Here is a 17,849-nt window from a genome sequence, read left to right on the forward strand (position 1 = left end):
ATAAGTTAAGTGTTCAAATTCTATCTCTTTTTCATTTTATTCAAAAGATCATCGTGATTTTGACGTGTATAAGTATTATGAGTTTCATGTATAAGATCTTAAATATGTAAAATTACTTTTTTAATCACCATTGGTTTATAAAACTTTTCAATATAAATTTACCATAAAAATTATCAAGTGAGACTACCTTAACACAAATTAGTTGGCATGATATTTACCATTAAGTGATAGTTAGTTGAGCAAATTTTATTCATAAGAACTAAAGGGTTTACACTACAATACAACGAGAATAATGGACCAATGAACATAAAAAAAACAAAGAAAAATCTCAAAATAGTCCACCTTGTTAAAGATCAGGAAAGAAAGAAAAAGCAAAATGGAAATACGTTCCACTCAACATAGCAAATTCAAACCAGACAATAGGATTATGTTTATGATTTCTTTCAGCTACACATAAATTGAAGTAAATAAATATGTATGGATCACTTGTCCTTATTTGAGTTGCACACGCACACGCCATTTTGTTTCTTGGCCTTGAACTTCATATATAATTTATATGGAGTTGACAAGAGCATCATCTGAACTTGATTTGATCGTGGCTGCATTCACCACGCAGCAATTCGATCTGATTTCTCTGTCCGTACCAGTCAACTGGTTGATATTTCCCATCCTGATCATAGATTCCACAAAGCTTTCAAAGAAGGCTATTTCATTAAAACTAAACTTGTTGACAATTTCAATGGTATCAACAACCTCAGTCGAAAACAGCTACTGATCACTTTGAAGCAGGCCATTATGAAGTTGGAGATTAGTGAAGTAGTTATTGTCGAAACCATCAGGTGTTATGGGATCAAGATCTGTCAAAATATTACCATTTCCACCCTAAGGGCATATTTGGCGTAGTGTTTCCAAGTATGTAGTGTTCAGGGTCAAATCGGTATCTCCCACGCTTGTAAAGTTGTACAATCAATCGGTAAAAGTGAAACACTGAGCTCAGCCAAATATGTGAGCACCTGAAAAGAAAAATTGTATGCCAAACCTTGTCAAATTAAGTCCAACAAGTTCTATGACCCTGTGCTACCTCATATTACTTTGGTCAGTAACAATATTCGAGCAAGTAAAGAAAGATTACCAGACAACGCTACTACATCAGTGCTAGTGTTAAGCCCTACGGTTGTAAACTTGATTGGATTGCATCGAGGGATTCAAAAAAATTAGGTCAGTTTGCATTGGCAAGTGTTCGATTTGCTGTTAAGCCATCCTTTCTTCCTAATGGAACTGCCCACGCCTGCAACGATAAGCTAATTTTAGACAAAGATGCTTGAAGAGCGATGTAAAAAGGAAAAGGAAAAAGGAACAATAGTGGGTTGCTAAATTACTGGGCAGACAGATTCTTCATATGCAATGGCGAGAATATCAGCACAGGAAACTGTGTTGGGGCAAGCACTCTCCAATGCTGCTTTTATGGCATCAACAACTGTTGGGATTCAACCTTATACTCAAACATAAAAATAATTAATAAATTAAAATAATATAATGCAACAAAATAATAAAATAGCATTTAATTGAAGAAACAACTGAATCCTACAAGATCAATGTTTGTGTTTTTCATGTAAGTTTATAATTAATTATGAACATTCATAAGTTTAAGAGTTACATACCTTGCTTTAGAGTTCATAATCAAAAGCCAATTAAATCAAAATCTTTGCTTCTTCACCTTTAGGTTGTCAAATCTTCAGCCACCCAAGTGTTTGGCCTTAACAGTAATCCACACAATGACCGAATAAGACATTCTCAAAGGTAGGATTTTTTACTTGTGCTAGCAAGTTTTGTTTCTAAAGCAAAAGAACCAAAGATTTTTACTGAATCTTATTTTTATCAGACAAAGAAAACTATTTTTCTTTTTCTTATTTTATGGAACAGCTTAGAAGTAGTAGGAGGTTTAGAGTTTTAGTTTGCTAACTAACATATTTATATATCGAAACTAATTTGTAACCCTTAATACAATAGTTGTATTTTAATTTAATTAAGTCTCTGTGAATTTAATTAATTTCTCACTTTATTTTGGTCTCATTCAATTAAGTCCAACTTAATTATTAATCCTTATATATCCCAATGATGTCACTTACTGTGTGTGACCCATTAGGCTTCTAACATGTTGGCAATAAATATAAATCTAATCAGATATCAATTTGATAATTGATTTATATTTATAGATTATGAGCAACATCTAGCAATACATCATGACCACCCAAATGTTAAAGAGTCAATTAAAAAATTTGACAAAGCTTTTCAGTGATAAGCCTCTCAGTGTAATATGGTCATTTCATCAAATATCCCGAAAATGTCATTTCTACTTATGACGTTCCATACCAGTTCTCCTAATTCACGACTAACCTTATGAATTTAGGAAACTGACTTTCCTTAAATTCATCATGCTTTGCCAAAGACTTTATACAAGTTAATCAAGAATTGAGAACAAGTGAGATAAATCCCTTCATATCTCTTAGGGTGATGAATCCTCTCTTGACCACTCATTCACCTTCGCATGCTTCATGGCATATCCAAAAACACCTCGATTAGGCATTTGGTCGCTTCCAAACTCATAGGGGTGAAATCAAAGTATGTCATTCCTTATACAAGATGATCTGGTGTCTCAAGTTTGAAGACTAGTTGCACGACTATTACATGAGAACCTTTTCCATTGACATTTGAGTGAAATACCAAATGGAGTTCTCATAGCAAGTCATGTTCAGTGAACTTGTTCTTTAACAAGCACCTACATGTTATCCTCAAGTCAAGTATCCCATATACTTCAATCTATGAGATTGATTGCTTACTTTCTTAGTAAAGAGGCTTAACATGTATCAATCTTTGAGTATTGTCAATGCTCTGTCTTAACAATAAAATGATCAGGAATAATTTTAGGAACATGGCTTTAATGCATAGTGATCTCATAATTGTAACAACTTTACAATTCTCTTACGAGGCCTTTATGTTCCATGGGCTTCATCCAATTAGTACTTAATAACTCTTTATTATTGTACTAACATGAAGGAAAACCTCTATCACATGTAGTTATGCGATTAAGTATGCATTAAATGACAATATATATTCCTTGACCAATCCAATTGGCTCAAAGGCATACACCAACAATCTCCCACTTGCACTTGAGTCAATTTCAAACATATCCAATATCAAACTTTTTTGCTTAGCGATTGTGTCTCTACTAGGACAACTCAAATTTCAATATTTGAGAATCTGTTAATTTATGTGTTTGACAATCTCCATTGTCATATATCGAAATACTAATTTAGATCACAACGAGACCTTGATTCCATTATTATGGCCCTTTTTGTTACTTTAACAACTTAGAATCATTTATTGGTTCATTAAACCAATGATCCAAATATCTCTTCTTTTGTAGCTTAAACAAAAGGTTTGTGTCCGATTATAGATATAATCACGTAGTTATCTCTTGTTTTGGAATTAGTCCAATACAGCTACTAAATCATGACTTTATGTCACTTTTAACATTTAAGATTCTCTCTAGGTTAAACTCCTTTAACATGTAGTCTTAAATTCTTTTGTTGAGTCCTCTTTTAGGCTCTAACCTTTAATCCCATTATAATTTTTTTTATAGACTGGAAAATGTATCTTATACACTTTTAATAAGTAACTTATCTTACTCCCACTAACCTTATGATGTGCACAAAATATGTTTATCTTATTTAATGTATTCAACTATTTTTAATTTATTACATTGAATAGAGATTATTATCCAATCATTCATGTTGGAAGACTCATCTTATATGAGTAGTGCAACAATATGCATCCTACTAATGGTTTGTATTTAATGGATTTATCTCATGAATTATGAATCTTTATGCATCCCATTAAATCAGTCTTTGTGCATTGATCTTATCTATTGGATTTTATAATTTCATGACCCTTAACCTTTAAAATGTCATTAGCTCCCACTATTTCTATAATGTATAGAAATCTTACCAAGTAAACTTATTTACTTTCTTTTGGGGCGTTATATCCATAACTTTTATGTATAGATACATATTATAAGTTGTTCATCATTGGTTATGAGATGAAATCCTATCAAAGGTTAGTTCATGCGATTAACTGGGTTTGGAACGCTTTGTGATTCATCTCTTATGAATTCAATATGATAATCAATTGTTGTTTAGTTTTAAGAAATCTTAATTTAGATCCAAGATTTTCTTAAGAACACTCTTTGACTAAATATGTTCATAATCCTATTATGAATTCACTGAGTTAGGACTCAATTTTATCTAAGTCAACTCATTAATTTCCTTTTTGATTCATAATCAAAAGAAAAATAATCTCATAATGATCTTATCATTATGACTTAGTATTGATTATCACATATGTAGCGTTATACTTAAGGATAAATAATTTAGAATAATTCCAAAATAAAATGAGATGTAATGTAAATATATAAATATATATATAAATATATATATATATAAGCTAAGCATCTCATGCTATCAAAATATAAATCTATGTTTCCTAAACATAAAATAAATATTTAGCCATAGGCCTAAAACCAAAACATCTCATCTTGGCAATCATGCCATGACAACATTCAATGTTCTAAAATTATTTATTATTCCACAATTTAATCTAGGTCGACAAGCTTGATCACCATCAACTAAGGTTGTTGCCTTCTTGGTCTTATTCTTCACTACTCCTTGTCATTAGTTCCTTCAATATGTCATACATATTAAAACCATTAATAAAAAGTAAGGTATCATATACCAAGTAGTGAAAAATATATCATCGTATGATTCATACCTGATGTGGAAGCTTCCTTTTGTTTCTTCCCTTTAATGGATTCAAGATAATCCTTGTAATTGCACCTCAAATGCCCTAGTTTGCTGCATAAATGGCATTTATCAATGTCCTTGCCATTCTTCATTCCTCTAGTAGGTTTTATATCTTTTGAAGTTGATGCCTTTTCATCCTTATCTTTCTTAGAAAATTTTCTTTTCTTATTTTTATTTTTCTTAGAAAATTTTCTTTTCTTATTTTTATTTTTCTTAGAAGAGACAAAATGAACTGAAGGCCTCTCCTTCGTAATGGTGTTCTCAGCTTGTGTGAGGATATTCAATAAGCCTGAAAGGGTTACCTCAATCTTGTTCATATTAAAGTTCAACATAAACTGTGAATAGCTCTCTGGTAGTGAAGAAAGTATAAGGTCTATGCTCAAATCATGATCCATAACCCAACCCAACTGTTCAGGTCAAGTGATATATCCTATCATCTTAAACACATGAGGCCTACTAGGCTTCCTTTAGACATCTTATATCGGAACAATTCTCTTGAAATGTCGAATCTTTCTGTGCAACTTTCCTTATCAAACATTTCTCTAAGGTTTAGGATAATATCTAGAGCATTCATAGCTTCATGTTGCTTTTGAAGATCTGGAGCCATACTAGCCAACATCATACATGTGGCTTGATGGAAATCATCCATATAAACTTTTTAGGCATCATTTTCCTCATTTGTAGCATCATCGCTAGGTTCCTTGAGAACAGGACCATTTCAGACATAAGTTTTTTTCTCTTGTTTCAAGACAATCTTGATATTATGAAACCAGTCAATGAAATTTGGGCTTATCAACTTGTTTGCATCAAGTATGCTTCTAAATGACAAACTATTTGTCATGATAGATTTATATCCTATATAAATCAACATATATGATTATTAGTCATTAACGCAAATTATATAATCATAAAGACAAGGTTTTAGAATCTTATGTGATTATTTTCAATATTTTATCAAACTAATAGCCCCCCTCTACTATTTTGAGAAATTTAACCTTTAAACTTCTTACTAAGCTAGGACCCTTTTCATCCGACCATGACATTGAGTGACTCAACAAGCCATAATGAAACTAATTAGGTAGATAACTTAGCTTACCAATTATATCTTATACAACTCCTAGATCAGTTAGGTGATAACTCCTTGTCTAAATGTTTCATATACATTTTCTCTAACTATGCCTCTAATATTATGCGGTCATGTGTGACACATCCGAACAACATGGTATTAGTTGAGTAAGCCCACCAATAACTCAAATGTACTCATGTAAAAGTTTGGCCTTGAGTGACTCAACAAGCCTCAAATTAAAAGAGCAGTTTGGTTATCTTGTTATATGATGGAAGGTAACTTTTTGACTCAATATTTTAATAAGGGATTTTATTTGTTAATTCATTAATTAAGGTCTCACTGATTTGGTATTGTTGACATGCATAGCATTTATTGCATTTCACTTATATTATAGATATTCTGAAAAATAAATCTATCTCATGCCAACTACTAGGATGATTATGGACTTTACTAATTCTAATTTCCTTGAGCCATTAAGGAAATCAGTTGGTCAAATTCCTAGGGGATTTACACAAACATTGTCTTCAAGCTTGGTTTGTAATCTCCTTGAATCTCCATGGCGCCTTTTGATCTACATCTTCAAGTTACAAAAATTTTTGTATCTAACCCTTGTTTTACACTTTGATGTAACTAATTACATTTTATAATCAAGAAGCCTTAAGTTACATTCGAGAGGAGTTAGGTGAGAAAAGAATTTTACAACCTAGGGAAATAGAGATAAAGCAGGGTGTGCACACCCTATTTTAAAATATATATATCATGAGAAATAAATTTAACCATCCATGACCTAATCTTCTAAGGTCTAAGTCCATAATCATCATCATACTTTATAATCACAATCAAAAGCATGAAAATTAATGCAAACTCAATATCACTTGGTGATCTTGTGTGTTATTTGAGAAGAGCATCAACTAATTCACTTAAAGTGCTAAACTCAATTTATTTTGGTGTTGTTTTATTTCAATTTAGTGTTTAAGAAATTCCCATTTTCAAAACACTTAAAGTAAACCTTTCACCTTTTATTTCTTATTAGAAATTCAATGAAATAAAATTTTCCCTTTTTTTAAGATTTTCCATTTTAATTCTTTGCATAATTAAAACTCCTTTTAATCTTGGAAACCTCTTTATTTTAGGTAAACTTCCTAAAATATATCTAAGACAACATTTTAATTTCTAACATTTAGAACATGGAATAGTTTCCTAAATTGTATGTTGTTCAAGTTACCTAAATGGTGACTTAACAAATTTTGGAAACTTTTAGTCAAACCAAAATTTTAAGGAAAGTTTAATGCTATCATATAGCTTTAGGAATTTCTTCTAAAGTATGAAACTATTTCCAATGAATTTCTCAAATTAAAACACTATCCTTAATTTAAGGAATTTCTATTAAAGTAGGAAACAATTTTCAATTTTTTATGAATCACAAAAAATTAAAATTCTATCCTTAATTTTAGGAGTTACTTTTAAAGTAGGAAATAGTCTCCTTTTTTTTTTTTAATGAACCACCCAAAATTAAAATATATGAAATTTAAGTGCTCTTAAATCTCCATAAATCATGAGTCAAACTCATGCAAAAGCTGTTGAAAATTTTCAGCAAGTGTGTTTAACAATTAAACACAAAATTCATGAAGAATTAAGCCACCAAAACCGATCATAGTTTCTCAAAATTTTCTGCATTGAATCTTTGTTGTTTTGCAACTCGAAAACATGATTTTTTATGAACCTTTTTCATACTAAATCAAGTTTGGCCGAAGCATGCAGTAATTTAATTTGATAAAACTAATTTTTAATAATTAAAAACTACTCATAATACTTGTCCAATGTTAGTAAAAATAATTGGCACATTAGTCTCCAAAACACCTCAAAACTATTTGATTTAAACTTGGCTTTGCAAGCCTTTTAATCCAATTATTAATTCTTCAACTAAACATGATTTTAAACCTTTTAAAACATGTTTTAATTAATTAATTACACGCTGTCCAGATTTGAATTAAAACAAAAAAATAAATTTTAAAGAAAGTCTTTAAAATTAATATATACCAAATCAGCACACAAATCAATCCTATTGATTATCACCAAGAATCAAGCATTCAAATTACATGAAAAACATTAAACAAAAGCTCTGATACCATTGCTGGGATTCGATCTCATGTTCAAACATGAAAATAATCAATAAATTAAAATAATATAACGTAGTGGAATAATAAACTAGCATTTAATAAAAAAACAACTGAATCCTACAAGATCAATGTTTGTATTTTTCATGTAATTTTTTAATTAATTATGAACATTTATATGTTTGAGAGTTACATACCTTACTCTAGAATTCGAAATCAAGAGCCAATTAAATCAAAATCTTTGGTTCTTCACCTTTAGGATTTGTTAAATCTTCAGCCACCTAAGTGTTTGGCCTCTAACAATAATCCACACAGTGATTGAATAAGACCTTCTCAAAGGTAGGATTTTTACTTGTACTAGCAAGTTTTGTTTATAAAACAAAAGGATCAAAAATTTTTGCTGAATCTTATTTTTGACAAACAAAGAAAACTAGTTTTCTTTTTCTTATTTTATGAAACAACTGGAAAGTGGCTGAAGGCTTAGAGTTTAGTTTGTTAACATAACATATTTATGTAGCAAAACTAATTTGTAACCCTTAATACAACAGTTATATTTTAATTTAATTAAGTTTCTGTGAACTACATTAATTTCTCACTTTATTTGGGTCTCTTTTAATTAAGTCCAACTTAATTAATTATCCTTATTTAATCTCAATCATGTCACTTTATATGTGTGACCCATTAGGCTTCTAACATGTTGGCAATAAATATAAATCCTAATCAAATATCAATTTGATAATTGATTTATATTTATAGATCATGAGTGCTATCTAGCAATACATCATGACCATCAAATGTTAGAGAGTCAATTAAAAAATTTAACAAAACCTTTCAATGAGAAGCTTCTCAGTGAATACGGTCTTTTCATCAAATATCTTGGATATGTCATTAAGCATGGCTCGATGTCTACTTATGATATTTCATATTAGTTCTCATAATTCATGACCAATCTTACGAATTTGGGAAACTAACTTTTCTTAAATTCATCATGCGTTGGCCAAAGACTTTATACAAGTTAATCAATAATTAAGAATAAGTGAGATACATCCCCTCATAACACTTATGGTGATGAATCCTCTCTTGACCACTCATTCACCTTTGCATGCTTCATGGCATACCTAAAAACACCTTGTTTAGGCATCTGGTCGCTTTCAAACCCATAGGGGCGAAATCAAAGTATGTCATTCCTTATATAAGATGACCTGGTATCTCAAGTCTGAGGACTAGCTGCACAACTATCATGTGAGAACATTTTTTATATACACTTGAGTGAAATATCAAATAGAGTTCTCATAGCGGGTCATGTTCGGTGAACTTTTTCTTTAACAAATACCTACATGTTATCCTCAAGTATCCCATATACATCAATTTATGAGATCGATTGCTTACTTCCCAAGTAAGGAGACTTAACATGTACCAGTCTTTGAGTATTGTCAATGCCCTGTCTTGACAATACAATAACGAGGAACAGTTTTAGGAACATGGCTTTAATGTATAGTGATCTCATAATTGTAACAACTTTACAATTCTCTTGCGAGACCTTTATGTTCCATGGGCTTCATCCAATTAGTATTTAATAACTCCTTATTATTGCATTAACGTGAAGGAAAACCTCTATCACATATAGTTATGCGATTAAGTATGCATTAAGTGACAATATATATTTCTTGACCAATCCAATTGGCTCAAAGGTATATACCAATAACAACTTCATAACCCCTTGCTGAATTTTTATTCGGAAGAGCTTCTTTCTCACGGTTCACAGGATCGCCCAACAAAATTGATGCATCACATCCCTGGAATAGGAGGCCAACTAAACTTTATTCAAACCATTGATGCTAAGAGCCTTAGAATGTCAGAGACAGACCGGTGCTTGTTATTGATATATCATTGTTAAGGTTCTCAAATGGTAAATACTTAATTGCCAGAAATTTGATATGTTGAGCAAATGTAGTACGACTGACCAAATTACGGATACTCCGGAACGAAGGAAGAGAATAGGTATATGAGTATGGCTGATGCACCTTTTACTAATTTCTATATTGCATTTTTTCATGACAGGGGAACAGGAAACTAAACAAAACTAAAAAGATGTCAAAGAAGGTTTTAGTTGTTACGTGAACAAAGCAATCATGGAAGTGAAGCCTAATAAGACTGGCACCAATCCGAGGATCTGACAGCGCAGCATTCACAAGGACTTGTCGGACGATGCTTGTCACATTTGGACATGTTTCATCGTAAAATGATGGGCTAAGTTGGCCATTGGACAATGATCCCTCAAGTAAAACTGCACAGAAAAGAAGAGCCACTATATATTGAAAACAATGCATTTTCTCAGGCATTTGATATCCCCGAAGGAAAGACTCCTAAATGATATTTTTCTTTAACGTTTGATTGAGAGGGTGATTTGTGACTCCTATTTATAAGAGGACAACGGGGGTTTGGCAATATGCTTCATCTTTGAAAAGTCTAGTGATACGGTGTTGATGTCGGGTCCATATACATATATCAAATTTTGGGTAGTACTATGTTCTTGTCGGTTAGCAAGTAATAATCTTGGATTTTACCCAATTAATTCTCACACTACTTCACTGTAAGATGTTTTCTAACTAAGATGCCCTTAACTTCAAACATGTGGACTTTCATTCTTCTGCTCTTTACATATATATATATATATATATATATATATATATNATATATTTATATATATCTATATATATTAGATAATTGACATTTATGCATTGCATTAATAAGGAGTATGTATTGGTTTGAATCTATAACCCAAAAATTCAACACCTTTAAGTCTTTTTACTGATTCGGGTTCAACAAAATAATTTGTAGTTAATTTGTTTATGATTAAATTGTCTGGATCTTTTAATTAAAGCAGTCCCATCATTATTCTTGAAGTTTTAACATTTTTAACTTTTAATCTTTGCTACTTTGTAGAAAGGGCATTCCATCCATTAAAATTCGTTAGATTTGGAAATTTTACATATCTCGAGACATAATAGAGATAACATTTATGAAATGGAAGAAAATTATTTTTTTAAATTATTATGTAACTAAAATTATATGTCCAATTAAATAAAATGTATGATTCACTTTAGCTTCCACATTCATCATATTGCATTTGTTCAAAGTTGAAGGAGTTAACTAGTTAAGCTTTTAAATATTTGTAGATCATACGCATTTGTTCAAAATTAAAATTTAAAGTAAGCCTTTATACATGATTAAATCTATTATATGAGCTACTAATAAATCATTTATAATCAATTGAAATGGAGGGAGTATTAATTTTTATATATGGGAAATTTTCTAACGAATTCAAAGCTCACTCTCATTCAAACAGCTCATTTCTTAATACGTAAAGTTTTAAACTAATTAACTGGATCAAGACCGATTCAATGTTTCAGAAACTTTCATATCGTTAGGAAAGTATTCAATTTGAGATGGGGGAAGTATTATTTTTTATGTATTTTTTAAAAAACCCTTTTTGTCATTAAAAAACATTTAAAATCAATTTCTAATAAAATTTTAAAATTTTATTATAAAATATAATAAAGCCAATTTTTTTTTCTCAAACTTTATGGAAAGTATAAAATATATATTATGAGACTTTTGAGTGAGTATTTCATATATATCTATATATTATATTTTCAATAAATCTCGTGTTGTTTATTTTCAAATTCAAACTGAAAATCTAAAAAAAAATAAATAAAGACCCCACAAGGTAGTGCACAAATTTTTTTTTTTAAATGCAAATAGACACATTTATTGCAATACAGTCTGCATGCCTCAGGGTCAGAATGTCACACGTCACAAGCTTATTCAAAATCCTAATTATGAGAATTATGATACCCTTATAATTTATATTATCATAAATCTTATTTATTACTATTTACTTAAATTGTATTTTTACAAAAACGTTAATATTTTTCAGTTTGTAGCATATAATAAAGAACATTATTACAGCAGGCCAAGCAAGATAAGGTTCACAAACAAATCTGGCATCAAGCCAAAATATAGTGTGTAATAATAATTAAATTAAAATTGAAATTTAACTATCAATTTAGAATAAAATTAAAATTAAAATTTATAAATTTAACATTTAAAGTGGGAATATGAACATTATAAATAGCTATCAAAAGATTGGAAACAATAATGGCTTGTGAGTAACAAATATTTTTTAACTTAAAGCAAATAGTTTGACTTTCAAAGTTGTTAATTTTTTTTAACTTATTAAGAAGCTCAAATGGGCTTTTGGACGATATTATAGATGAAAATTTTTTCAAAAAGTGTCAATGTATAGTAACAAATATTTTATGAACATATTTTGCATTTTCAATTTACTTTTTAATAATTCAAAAAATTATAAAAAAATTATATTATTTCACATTCTTTTTTTTATTTAGTCCAGTTTTGCTATCGATTTCGTTTGATTTTCATTTCTAGTTAATAAAAATATCTTTTTATTGTCTTTATTTCTTTCACTTAATTACGACTTATGATTTCGTTTTATAAAATTGATTTTTTTATTTACAAAAAATATTATTAAACAGTATTCTATAACTTGTAGTTCTTTTATATTAAGTTTCTCAAACACTATTTTAACTTCTTTTTATAATATTTTAAAAATAATTTTACTCTTTTTTTTAATTAAGTTTTTATTATTGCAAGAAGCATTAAGCTAATACAGAAGTGGAAATATATAACCCCATAACACCTTATAAACTCTAGACTTGGGGTGTCCTGCTATCTTAGACAAAAACCTCAACATATACGTACCAATTTCGAGCTAGCAGAGACGTGTTGTCCCATCACTTAGTTGGCATTTCATGGGAAAACTTGGAGCAGCTCTGCGGCTCTTTGTACACCCTCCTTTGCAGGCATATGTCAGCATCATTATTAGCTTCACGTAGCACATGGGTTACATGGGTTATTTTTCATTGTCGTATTATATTTTTTAAACTTTCCATATGCAATAGTCATTTCTCATTCATCAAGGGGCCTCTTGCGAATTGTTTGTCCACGTTACAGTATTCTTCGAATCATTTTCTCTTCATAAATTAATGAAAATTAGAAAAGTTTCTCTAATTGCTAATATTTTTCCTAAATTAGAATCTTCTAAACCAATTATCTTTGAGAGCATAACTTTAATTCGCCCATCATTATCTCATAATATTCCTCCTATTTCGACTTGACTTGAACTCCCAAAAGCTCCTCCATCCACATTCTTGATAGTGGAGCCACCCATACAAAACTCGGTCTTACCGTTTTATCCTTCTTTAGAATTTGCATATTAGTTGGACATCCAAAGATTTCCTCAGTCAACTCAACCATATTAGGCCATTTATGTTTTATCCAAATTGCAATACGCAGTTTAATAAGGTCGAATAATTAAATAGCATCCCAAGTTTTACTATTAAATACGATATCGTTATGAAACAACCACAAAAATTATGTAATTACAAAGAAAGCTAGTTGCCAAATATTTTGTTGTCTGCAATTAAAATTAGTTGACCTCTAGAGCAAGAAAAAGGATTGTGGATTGTTTGGTGAGACTGGATTGAAATTCTATTCTACACACCATAATTCTCCATTTTCACATTGAATGTTTGATACAAGTTTACAAAATAATTTAGAGGAGTACATATCATTAGGTGTAACTTTCCAAATCACTTCATCTTGCAAACCTTCACTGAATGTACCAAAGCCTCATCCATTGTTGAAACTCCCATTCAAATAGTTGGCATCGTTGCTCAATCTTCGATTGCCTGACCTTGTTGACCAATTCTCCATAATCACATTATCCGCCACCTTTGTTCATTGATAAAGCGAAACTTCTTGGAAACTCTCATTTGAGAATCAAACCATCCATCCATTCGTTGTGCCAAAAAGAGATTGGTTTTCCTTCACCTACAATAACTCTAAAGTTACCTTAAATCTACAAAAAGAATTTATTAATGGACGTGAGCGGATATATAATATTTTCCAAAGGTTTGAATATTTACAAGTGACACCAACTTTAGGTAACAAGGCACATGAATTATAGCCATTCTTTGCTATCAAGATTTATCTCCATAAGCTATCACGTTCATTCCTAAACCAATGCAACCATTTAGTGAGTAATGCCGTATTTTTTATTTCTAGATCTATCAATCCAAGGCCACCCATTTCTCTGTAATTGCAAACATTGTCCCATTTAATATAGTGAATACCACCATTCTATCCATATCTAGTCCAAAGGAACCTTCTTTGAATTTTGTACAAGTCACTTGTCACTCCCTGAGGCATTTTGAATAATAACATGAAGAAAATGGGCGAACTACTCAACATTGATTTTAATAAGGTAACTCAACCTCCAATCATCAACAATTTTGACTTCCAACTTGCCAATTTTGCCTCAAAATGATCCACTATTGGTTTCCAAATTTTCAACGAAGCCTAACTAGCAACCAATGGAAGTCCTAAATATGTAGATAGTAAGACACTTATTTTGCAATTTATTTTAGCTGCCCAATCTTCCCACATCACTAAATTGACACACATCCCTCTGTGACTGCTTTTCTAAAAATTAATCTTCAATCTCAAAAAAATCTAGAAACATTGTAAAACTCATTTCATATTAAGCATACAATTTACGCTTGGTTGACAAAATAATAATGTATCATCTGCATATTGTAAATAAGTTATATTCAAACATTTTTCACCAATGGGAATATCACTACAAATTTGTACCTCTCTTGCTTTTACCATTAGACAACTAAAAACTTCAAACACCATATTGAACAAGAAAGGTGATAATGGACATCCTTACCTCAAGTCTTTCTTTAATTTTATTGGTTTTGTAGGTGATCCATTAGCTAAAACTGTTACTGTAGTCGACACACTCCATGATGTAGCTTCACCATCTCATCCTAAAACCCATTTTATTCATCATCAAATAATTTTACTTGAATGACACTTTTTACACATTTTGCAGTTTTTATGCATCTAATAAGTTTCATCCCACCCAGACCCAATAGGGGTGGGTTTTTTGTTTGGAAATTAGGGATTGGGTTTAAGGTGGGTGGGGGTTGTTTAGGTTGCCTCACCTTGCCTCAGGGTATATATAAACAATTTATTTTATTTTTATTTAATATGATTATGTTTATAAAATATATGAATCATATTAATAAATTTAATATTTAATAATAGTCGGAGACATTATTAATTCAATAATAGTACGTATTTTTTATTTGAAAAGAAAAAACAACATATTGAATTTTTTTTAAGTAGTGGATCATGCATTATTAAAACAAATTAATGTTCAAATACAATAATAATATGTAATTAAGAAGTAATTTTACCTTTCAAAAAAATAATTTTATATTAAAAATTTATTTCATGATATTCACAATAAAATAAAATTATAAAAATGAATTTCAGATTGAATCAGATGTGGTGAATCAAATGACAAATACTTATGGCGAGGTATGTTTAAGTGAATATAATCTTAACTTGGGTCAGGTTCAAGGCAAGCTTGCCATCTCTAATTGGATGTTGGCTTTAAAATTTAGACAAACCAAATTATTAAACTTTAAGATAAACTATCTTAAACTTTATGACTAAACCCATTCTTGGATAGAATTGTAGCTAATACCACATAAGGTTGTTCCTCGGAAAACATTAGACAACTTGCAACAGGGAATGGGATGGCCTGTGCTTTAGTCATAAAGCTCAAGCTTAAAACATAATCAAAGTCGTCTATAGTGGTCATCGTCATGTTCACCTTCGTTTTCCAAGAACTAATTTTAACCTTTTTGTTTTTAGAGTTCCCCAAAATAATTGAAGCTGGTGAGTTAACTGCTTTTATTTGCTCGAATTCTTTCTCAACCTTTAGCCCACATCTCTTTGCCTCTCATGGAGTGATAAAGGTATTCGAGGGCCAAGCATAGCTTTAGTTTTTTTATCATTCACCAAGACATCCACATACATGGGACCTCATTGGGGCTCTTTCTTTATCTTTTCCAATTGCGCTTGTAAGGCAATAAGAAACCAAATTAAGCCCATGCGCGTCGGCTCCTCCTCAACTTTCTCCACTAGGGTTTGGGCCCGAGGTGTTTCCACATTAGTAGTATATATCACATTAAGAGCTGCTTGATGTGGACATTTAGCTACCCGATGAGGTTTATTACAGAGAAAACAAGATATTGGGGCCCGAAGCTTGAAGCCCCATGGCTTCATTGTTCTTGGTCATAGTGTGTCCCGAGTGAGAGGTCTCTTTTCTCCTTCCCTACTCGAGGGTTTGCTAACTCTTGAAAATTTTTCCCCATTATTAGAGCTCGAGCTACTGGTTATTGATTGAAGGTCCTTCCATTTATGTGAGTTATCACTATAATCAGTAAGATGTTTAGTAGCCGCCATTGTTGAAGTCACATCTTGTACCTTATGTCGCTATAACTCTATCCTTACCTATGGCTTCAGACCCTCTAGAAAATAGAACGACTTATCTTTCTCAATCATGTCCCTAATATCTAGCATTAGGGTAGAGAAGTTCTTCACAAATTCTCGAACTGACCTGGTTTGTGTCAACTTTCGCATTTTTCGTCAAGCTAAGTATTCCATGTACTTCGGGAAAATTTGGTTCTTTAGTTTTTCCTTCAAGTCTACCCACATCTATATATGACATTCTTCATCGACAAATTTAGAATGCCACCATAATTTGGCATCCCTACTAGATACATTGCAACCATCACCACCTTATCTTCCTCTGACTCTGTATGCACAGCTCAAAAGTGCTGTTCCATATCAAAAAGGAAATTCTCCAACTCCTTTGCATCTCTAGCCTTTTCGTACCACTTGGGCTCCAACACAATAACCTTTTTCACTCGATCTCCTGGGTTTGCACTACCATTACCTACAGCAACAATCAAAAGGTTTACCTGAGCTTTTAGTTCTCTAAACTCGCCTTAGAGAGTGCATCCTTGTCTCATCATTCAAGGTATTTATCATTTGGACAGTTCCCTTTAGATTGTCTTAATTTAATCTATTCACTTTCATAAGACCATTTGAGCTTTTATTGAGGCCACCGTGGCCTCTAACTCATCAATTCTTTGATGGTCCTCTAGTGCACTTTGCGTGGTCACCATGTTTACTCTTTTCACTTAGCATGTCTCACCTGTGTTGTGATAACAACTATCACGAACTGCACTTCTTCGCTTAAGTATGCGATAGTCCGTGCAACTCTTAAATGGACACTTCCATGCAAGCCAGCCAATAACTTGCTTAAATTTGAGCAAACATCAATAATGGCCACAAATTAAATTAAGGCAATGCAACTTGAAAATCATAGGGCATAACGAATGCCATATACGTAACCACTAAAGTTATAAAAAGAAAAATGGTTTATTAATATTGAAATAAGTATAAATGGACTAAGATACGCTATCATCGGGTCATAGAGGAAACCCTAGATGACTCGATATAAACATGCTTTCCCAGTGACTCAGAGCAACAATTCGCTGACTGCTCACCCCTTATAAAGAGATTACGAGGTTTTACAAATATTTCACTAATAGCCATTATAATGTGTGAGATGGGGACATTCCCTTCCTAAAGGGTTTCCCTTTTAAAAACTTAACAAGTATATTTAGAACTATCACCAAATGCCATTACAATGTTTAAAAGGGGGACATATCTCTTGCAGGTACAAAATACTTAATCTCCTATGCAATTCTACCTTGTTAGTGCTCTATAAAAGGTTGACTCATGACACCTAGCTTTATCTTTATGTACTGAATGTTTAGTCCTACCCATTATAAGATT

General features: G+C 31.3%; 1 pseudogene; it reads right to left on the reverse strand.

Moving 5' to 3' along the window:
- Positions 538–10,418, reverse strand: LOC18589663 (annotated as a pseudogene).

Source organism: Theobroma cacao, chromosome 9 (genome assembly GCF_000208745.1).
Source record: "Theobroma cacao cultivar B97-61/B2 chromosome 9, Criollo_cocoa_genome_V2, whole genome shotgun sequence".
Taxonomy (NCBI): domain Eukaryota; kingdom Viridiplantae; phylum Streptophyta; class Magnoliopsida; order Malvales; family Malvaceae; genus Theobroma; species Theobroma cacao.